Below are 9,318 nucleotides of genomic sequence, written 5' to 3' on the forward strand. Positions count from 1 at the left end.
AAAACAACCTGCAAGGCACAATGGAGAAGCCCTGTGGAGAGGGAATTACAATAATTGAACCAAATGGCCATGTGGGTGTTTACTGCTCTCGCATGGTCATCAGGGAGTGCAGTAAATCAGGGTAAAACCTGTGCAGATTGCACTACTGGGTGAAAACAAATAGGATGCTCTTTGGTACTTCACTTTTCCCATTTCCAGAGCCAGCAGAGATGCTGCAGGAACATAATGCTCTGAAAGTGTGCTGGTGTGGCATGCAGTGCAGAGCAGTGATACCTGGTTGTGAAGACCCCAGTCAGAGTAGTTTGGCAAAGTTGCCACACTGGTCTGGAGCAGAAGCTTGTTTTTAAAAACATGGGACCATTGGCAGCTGAGAAATGCTGCAGTAGGGAATGACGTCCAGCCACATGTCCTGGATGTGCTACTATGAGATGGCCCTGGCTTGGACACCTGAATCCAGAAGCTACATGGTCATTTTGGTGTTCAAGCTGTACCTGCTCAGGCCCAGAGCTGTGGTCTGGAGCCCACAAGTCTGCACATACAGGTGTGTCTCCCTGCTAGTGCAGGGAGGTGAAGGAAAAGGACAGGCAGGCAGGCCCTTCAGGGCAGCGATGATGCTATTTGTGATGATGAGTTCGACATACTGTGTTAGAAATGCATCAATGGCTTTCAGAGATCCAGAGAGGCTTGTAAAACATTTTTATTTTATTCTCACCTTTTAGAAATGTGTTTATGAGATTGTATCTGTAAGTGTCTCACAGATAACAATATCTTAAGTCAATTTATTATAGCACGGTTCCTCGAAACTACAACCATTTATGTCATAGCCTGGCACACTCAACACTTTAAATACCTCCCTGTTTATACATGATCTCTAGTCTGAGGTTGAGACAGTTATTGATACAGCTAAATGTATAACCCTGAGAAGGGACCCAAATAAAAAACAAGCAGCTGCATAGACTTCATGCACAGTTGGCTGTCAGAGCCAAACATCCACAAGAAGGTAAGTATATTGGCTACTTCTTAGATTCAAGCCCCCTACCACAGCCTGTCTGCTTGTGAATGTACCTCGAAGCTAGCCTGAGGCAGTGTGGTACCAAAATGGTTGCAGATGCAGTCCTTGTCACAGGTCCAGCTTGGGGGATATCCTGGGGTTAGAGAGGTAAAAGTGAACGGGCAATTTATAGGACTGCTGCTTCCCTCTGAACCCCACTGCTATCGTATTTTTGTCTCTATCTCCAGGCAATCTCATCTCCCAAGGTTTGTAAGACTCTTCCTCCTGTTAATCTAGTCCCTACAAGGTATTTCAGTAGCTGATGTGAGTGATTATTGGCCTGCTATGGATTTCAGATGGTGCATAGTGCCACCCATGATAGTGCTTGCTCTTCAGCAGGGAGAGCACAGTCCTTGTCCTGCTGCAGTGATTGAGAGCAAACTCCAAATATAAGCACTTTTTTCGGTAGTTCAACACTTTCCATACAAATATTACCCTTTGAGATGCATTTTCTCTTGCTTTCTTCAGCCATAGGTGGTATATTTTGTAAAGTTTGATAATAATCTGTTTGGCTGGTCTGTATTATTCAGATAGGAGGGGGTAAAGTGAGTTTAGCACCATGGGTATCTTCCAGATTGTATTTTTTCTCTTCCTGCAGTTTGATACCTTAACTCCAGCATATCCCTCAGCTACTCAGCTCACATCCAGGTTCAAGATTGTCATTATGCTGAAGGACAAATTGGTTATGAAGAGTGATTATTTATATATAATATAATATAATACATTAATAGAAATTATTATATATAATACAACATAATAAATATTTATATAGTGGTTATTTTAAGCTGATAGCACAAGATTTAGCAAGGTCCAAGCCTGGAGCCCTGAGAACATGAGACTCCATAGATGTCTGTAGGAAGTCCCTCTTGCTATAGCACATCTGCTGCTGCTCTGCACCAGGGTTTCCCACCCATCTCTCCAGAGCCTTATCCCAGGGCAGACCTGAGGAGAAGGGGTGTTTCCCAGCTATGCAGAGTTTTGCACAATCTCTTGTGATCTGCAGCCTGTGACCTTCTGCAGGTTCCAGCAATCACTTTAGGACTGCTCAGTGTAATCCTCCATGAAGGATTCCATCCCTAAATGGGCACAGTAGCTCTACCAGCATGCAAACAAGGCAACTGTGGCCAACAAGTTACATCAGTTTGTTTCAAAGCCCATGGTGGTTCTCTGGGAAATGGAGTTATGCTACCACCAAAACGGAGCTGTAGTGTAGGAGCCTGAAACCATTTCCCTGGCAGCTCAGTGCATCCTTGGCTCCTATCCCAGAGCTGTGTCTCTGCCATTTTCCCATATGACAGGTTGCTCCTGGGGATCTCCTCACCTTCACCTCCCATTTCCTGGCAATTTCCTCCTGCCACTCATCAATTTTCAATATAATTTGAGCATTTTGTCATTGGAAAAGAGAGAATGGTCCATTAGCATTGCCTTGGGTGCACTCACTGCCCTCCAGTTCCGCCCCAACAGACTGAAAGCAGCCCCCAAAACAGCCTGACTGAGCTCACGGGCAGCAGCAAGGCTTAAATGCTGCAGAGGGATGGCCTGACCAGAAGATGTGATGTCATCCCAGAGCCTTGTCACCTACCATGGCCAAGTGTAATGGACTGAGCCCACAGAAGCTGCAACTTCTGCCCTCAAAAAATTGAGGTTGTCCTCAATTAGTTGCCACTAATTCATTCCCTTACTTCCCTACATTTTCTGCCTCCAACTCATCCATTTTTGTATTGCATCTCTTGTCCACCATTACCCCTCCACCTGTGACACCCCAAACTCCTCCAGCCCCCTGTTTCTCAGGGTGTAGGGTCAGTGCTAGCTCTGGTCCATGGAAAGTACAGGCAAACCAAGAGGTTTGGTGGGACACAAGCTGGTCCAGCTGATGCTGACCGAGTGGCTTGGCCTGCAGAAGCTGATGTCTGTGGCTTACTAGCAGGGATTTACACATCAAAAGATTTATTGGAAGGATGCTGAGGGGGCCATAGGGTTATTGAAAAGGAACCCAAGGTCTTTCTGTGAAGAGACAAAACCAGAAATTTTGACCTTGTCTGAAGATCAGAAATGTGCTGTAGACCTGGTTTGACATTAATGAGCTGAGAGCAAAAGAAGGGCCTCTCTGGAGGTCCCTGCCCTCAATTTATCCATTTTCTCCCTGTTAAAATCATGGCACTCCCTGGGGATGGCAGCTCCAAAGCCCATCTAATTTTGTCATTTGAATGAAGTGTTTGATCTGAGAATTATTATTATTATTATTATTATTATTATTATTTATTATTTAATATTTGAAGGCTGATAATGCCTTTGACACTCAGACAGAGCTTATGAGCAAGACAAGTCCCCATCCTAAGGCTTGAGGGCCACAATTCCAGCTTCCAGTTAGTCACAGGACATCAGAATGCTGTTCTTAATGAAAAACGATGTGACGCATATGTGGTATGAGTCATTATAATGTTAACTACAGTTACTTCAAGCCCAGACATTGCCAGAATCGCTTTCCTCCCTGAAGATGATTCATGTGCCTCATGTGTGACAGTTCAGCCATTTTTTTGCTTATTCAAGTGACTTTCAATACTTTTTAAAGGGTTGGGGGGCAAAGCCCTTCTGTTCCTCTTTGCTGAGTTGAATTTCCTTAATGTGTTCACAGTCAGTTTCCCAGAGGTTTGGTACCAGGAAGGAGGAAAAAAAGAGAAGCCATAAGATCTGCAGGTCTGTGTGCAGGGGGATTGCATTGGAAGGCTGCTCTGTGCAAGGTCCACTTCCCACTCCAGCCATGAAGAGGAGGGTGCCCCATGCAACCAGCTGCCCACAAGTCGAGCACAAGCCCTTAGGAGAGGGCAGATGGATGCTGAAGGGTCTGGAGGAGGCTGCAGGATCCCAAAGACAGGGATGCAGCCCACAGCTGCCCCTCCTCTGAGTCAGCAAAGGACTGAGCACAAATTGGGAAGGTCCCTGTGGTGTTCACACAGCTGAGCCTTGATATGTTCTTCCTAACCTTGCTATCTGCCTTTCACCCAGGGCTTCAGTCACCTTCATTTCCAGAGACTTTGCCTCCTGAACTGACTCAGGAGGTCCCCAGGGGCTCAGTCTGACAGCCTCTGAAGAGGATTTATTCAGCAATTAGTCAGTGGGGGACCTGCTATCAAGTAGGCAACAGCCACCTCAGATAGTAGCTATCTTTGCTGGGGTTGGACTTAAACCCTCTGCAGCCACACCACAGCACAGAGACAGCCTGAGAGCCCCCAGATACTGTGGCTGTCTGTGTCTCCACAGGCACAGGCTGGGACACATCCTTGCTCAATGAGGATTCTTTTTGGGCAGAGCAGGACAACTCTGAAAAACGAGAGAGAACAGAAAAAAAACATAAGTAGGTGAACCTTTAAGGAAGTGAAGCACCACTGTTCAGCCTTTGTGGAAGAACAGAATTGAACCTTGTTGGCTCAAAGCCAGCTGTGGGACACAAGGAGTTCTCTCTCTGTCATGTCCTCTCAAAACATGGCTCAATCCTGCTATTTGCTTCGTGCCCTCCAAGGCCCTAGGGACTAGTAGTTGCAGTTTGTACCAGCCACAGAACCAGCCCTGGTAGCACGAAGGTTGAATCATGTCCATCAGCCATTGACCTCACTTCTCTCCTGATCGGACCTGGGCAAGGTCTGCCAGTCAAGCACATGTCACAGACTTCTATTCTCGAGAAGAGTTAGGTCAAAGTGAAGTCTTCAGTATATGACCTAAATTCAACACAATAGGATGCAGAAATGCACAAATAGGTCTCAAACACTCTGCCCTGTACCAAACACATCTACATTTTTACAGCTAAATCTCACTGAGCTTTTTTTGGTACAGGCTACATGAGAGTACAAATTTGGGGTTTTGTGGCTTTTCCCCCTTGATTTTCTTTGTAACTCAGAGTTTTACCTTCAACAGTTGCAGAATCACAGTGCATCAGGCTGGAAGGACCATTCTGAGGTCATGTATGTATTCACAGGTAGTCCCACCATCTCAGCATTTTTAAGAGACCGTTATCTTCCATGGACAGATTTACCACAAAGCTTTGGCTGCAGGCGAAAACAGCCAAAGCATATGGAGCAGCTATTCTGAGTTTAGAGCTGCTTTGCTTTTCCAGAGCAATGCAAAGCAGCTAGACAGCACACAGGGTTCCCTTTCGTATTCCATTCGTCCTCCAGATGTCCGCTATTTCCCTGAACATACCCCCTACATGACGTGTGTGCACCCGTACACACTACCTCCTTCTCCTTCCTTGCCCCACTTCGCATCCTCGAACATCTCACATTACTCCCCTGCTCTCCCTACACCTCAGCTGGCTTGGGTCCAGGAGCATCATCTCTGCCAGTGACATTTGGAATTCATGGAGGTCTCTTGCCCTCATATGGACTTGCCCTTTTCCATAATGACCTCCATGTGCTGTCATGGCAAGCAACTGTCCAGGAGGATGGGAGTTTCTTACACTGCGGGGAGCTGGAGATGTTGCTGCATACTTTAGGCATCCAACAAGACTTCATAGTTGAGGAAAAGGTCACACTGAATGTCTACCCACAGCATGTCAATTGGAAGCCTAATTACTGCAGAATTCAGGTGCTCAGAACAGCTTTCCAAAAGTACCTCCTTCCCCCATCCATCGTGTGCCAAAGAAAAGTGCCCGGCAACTGAATACTGCTCCAGCACCACTGACAAGGGGGAGAAGGGCCTCTCTTTGACATGGCCACACAAGACACTGTGGGGGCCATGGGTGATGGGGAGCAAGGGAGGGATAGGAAGGGATTCCCTGTGGATTTTACTGCACTGGAGAGTTTTAGTTTTCATCCTCCTCAGAAGCTGATGTTTACTAAGAAGGAAGAAAATTACACTAATGCCAGAAGGATGCTATTCAAATATATTGCAGATGCAGGCTTCTCAGGAGCTTTAGCTACACAGGAAGTTGGAGTAATCTGTTACCAGGTGTTAATCATATCAAATCAGACAAAATCTGATGCTGGGTGCTAAGTTTCGTAAGGGACCTGCAAATTATGCTTTTCTTACTCCTGCCTCCTAAATGGCCAGATTTCCTCATAAACACTTAAAAACTTCATTCTGTGCTCCAGGGCTTAGTACTTCACTTTTACAGAAGACTTTTTTTTCTTTTTAACTGTATTTTTCACGATAAGCCATCTGAAACTCTCTTATAATTGAAAAACCTCAACTTATCCATAACAGCTGAGTCATTACCAACACAGTACTGTAATATTTTTATTATTTTCTGTATCCCTCTATGAAAGCAATCTGGCAGTATGTTGGGTTTTTTTTCCTCACCACTGTACATTAACCAGATGGTTTTTGCTCTATTGTCCACAGATACACCCACATAGCCTTTTTGCCTTCATGCTTCCAGTTAATTTAGAAATCACTACTGATTATGAAGCATTGAAGTCGTTCCTTCCAATATGTTTTACCTTCTCCTTGACCATGCTTAATTTCTTCTCCCATCATGCTGCCCAATTAATTAGGTTTGGCTGATCCCTCTGAAGCTTCCCTCTCGTCTCTAGATTTCACTAATCTGATCATTTTTAATAGCTGCAAATATAACTTTAATCTGTTCAGTGCTCCCTCCAGTCATCATAAATAAGTACTTCAAATCACTCCACTTGCCAGCATAAGGTGCACCAAGTGCCTCTGACAAGCAGGTCCTGCCTGATGTTCTCTGGTCCCGCTGATGCAGTCACCTGAGCAGCAGTGACCAGTCATCTCAAGTGGGGTTTGCTTCCCTTCCATTGTGTCTCCACTCTCTGCTTCTGTTTCTTTGAGAATGCTCTGCAGCTGATCCCTCACCTTTGCAGAGGCCTTCCAGTTACTGGGTGTTTTAGTAGTGTCTGTCCCTTTCTGGCACGAAATTTTTTATCTCAGCTCTACACTTGTGATTGTTTGGCAAGAGTTCAGGCTTTTAGTCTTGAGTGATCTGGGGGGTTTTTTTGGCTGTCAATAAAGTAATGTTACCAAATTTGTCATGGCATATTTATCTGTTGCTATGTCTGTAGTTAAATGAAGCATGTGAAGCTCAGGACGTATTGGCAGGCAGATTTTAATGTTTGAGAGAACATAATCAAAAACAAAACCCCGCCTTCCCACGCCAGGCAGGCCTGAAACACAAGTATAGCCTTTTCCTCCTGTATTTTATGTCTCCGGCAACATTTTTTCTAATTATTTTTTTAAGAGGGGCATCATTTGGCTGGTATAACAAGTCCAGTGGGATAGCACATCAGCTAACATTTAATGTAACGAGATCTCATTTCCTTCTGCTGGATGGGTTCTCACCAGACTCTCCCTTGCAGCTGAGAGCAAAGGGCCATTTTGATATCCATTTTCATTTCATTCATCCCAGTGGATACATAAATACAACAAGAAGTTTCAGTGGAGGGGGAAGCTCTGTGCATTTTGCTACACTCCCTTCTGAGTCTGCCCCTTTTCCTTTTCTGGGCAGGAAAGTTTCCAACTGGCAGCTTATCCTCAGTGCCCCAGAGGTGTTTTATCTCTGACTGACTCTTCTAAGTCATACAGCCTTTTGCCTCATGTCACCTTCCAGGTACACTGCCTGTCTCTAATTGGACTGAATGGCTGTGGTTATAAAAGCAAAGCCCCAAACCATATTGCTTAGGCTGGTTTTCACCATACCTTGATAAGCACTAGCATGTACATGCATGCATACAATCTATGCATGCATACATTTATCTCCAAGCCACTCGAGGTTGAGAGACCTTGATTTGGGAGGCTAATGTTGCCTTATCATTGTTAAAGCAGGAGAAACAGCGGTGCAGCTCTGCTGCTAAGCAGTATATCTGTAAAAGTTGGTGAGGGCTAAATCCCCTGCCCCGACAGACAATCTCAGTGCCTGCACATTAATCCAGAGATATGTGTGGCTCTGGCGAAGGATGGAACAGCTGCCCCAGGCTGACAGGAGCTGGCCAGGACTGTGCAGGGGCAGCTGTGGTGGAGATGACCACAGCTGGTGGTCACCAGTGCTGCCTCTGTGAGCTATTCTTCCTGATTGCCTGCTTGCCTTCTGCTTGGCACCTTGGCCTGGGGTAAACCTAAGGCAGCTCTCTGGACCTTGGCAAGCCATGGATGAAGATGCTTCATCCAGCAACTGAGTTTTTCTTTCAGGCTCCCCCCCATGACACAGAGAGAAGGGTTTTGAGCCCATGTCTTGCTTCCCTTCACCTCAACAGCCCCTCCAAGATGCTGTCCATGTGGAATATGGCCTCTCTGTTTGCCTTTAATTACCACATGTTGGCTGGACAGGGCTTTATGGGATCTCATAACTGAGGCAAAAAACAGACCGGGAAGCAAGCAGCCAATGGTGACCACGTTCCCATGAGCTCCCAGGGACATGAGCAGGACCCTTATGGGGATTTTCACTAGGGGAAGGTGGTTGCCACCAAACCTCTTTTTTCCCACCCATGCAACAGTAAGTCCCACTGCCTACTCTTTTCCTTACAGGGCTGCAGCTCCCCCCCACATCCACACAACATCCTGAGTTGTGCAGGGCCAGGAATTTGCTTCACACTCACTTGGACTTTGGCTAAGTTGGAGTCATCAGAGCTGAAGGAACCACTACTAGTCATCTGCTCTGTCCCTCTGTCCCAAGTCACATGCTGAGGCCACTTCCAAAGTATGCATATGATATGGACTGACAGATCTCAGATGGGTAGAGTTGCCAAACCTCCTTTGCTGCATCCCAAGCCCTTTCCTGTCTGTCCCACTGCCTAGGGACATGGGGGCAGACTATTCCCTTCTTAGACTCCCCCCAAACTCTGTTGGCTGTGTCTGGCCAACAGGGACATGTTTTTCCTGAGGATCGCTCTGTTCATAGCAGCAGCTCTGTGGTCTGGCTGATATGCTGGAAGACAGCTTCCCTGCTGAGGCCCCCAGCCTGGGGCTGGCATTCTGGGCTCAAATCCTTCCCAGGCCTGCTGGGGGATGTGGGACACAGATTGCCCTCAGGGAGGGAAAGTTGGCCACCTGTCACTGCTTCTCTGAGGAACACAGGCATTTCAGTAATGTCATTAGCCCAGGTAATCCAGCCCCTTAAGCTTTGCAGAAGGATCTCTGCTGCTACTGCAAAGATGTGCAGCTATCTGAGAACTGAAGCACAAGGAAGGCTGCCCTAGCCTTCCCTAGCCAGAGCCTCCAGCTCCTCTGGGAATGGGACCTTGAGACCCAACTGCCCTGGTACATAGTCCATCAGCTGTCAGTTCAGCACCTGGAAGAAGCTGGGAGGTGTTAGAAAC

Source organism: Manacus candei, unplaced genomic scaffold (genome assembly GCF_025592945.1).
Source record: "Manacus candei isolate 608988 ecotype Guabito, Panama unplaced genomic scaffold, ASM2559294v1 h1tg000067l, whole genome shotgun sequence".
NCBI classification, from domain to species: Eukaryota; Metazoa; Chordata; class Aves; order Passeriformes; family Pipridae; genus Manacus; species Manacus candei.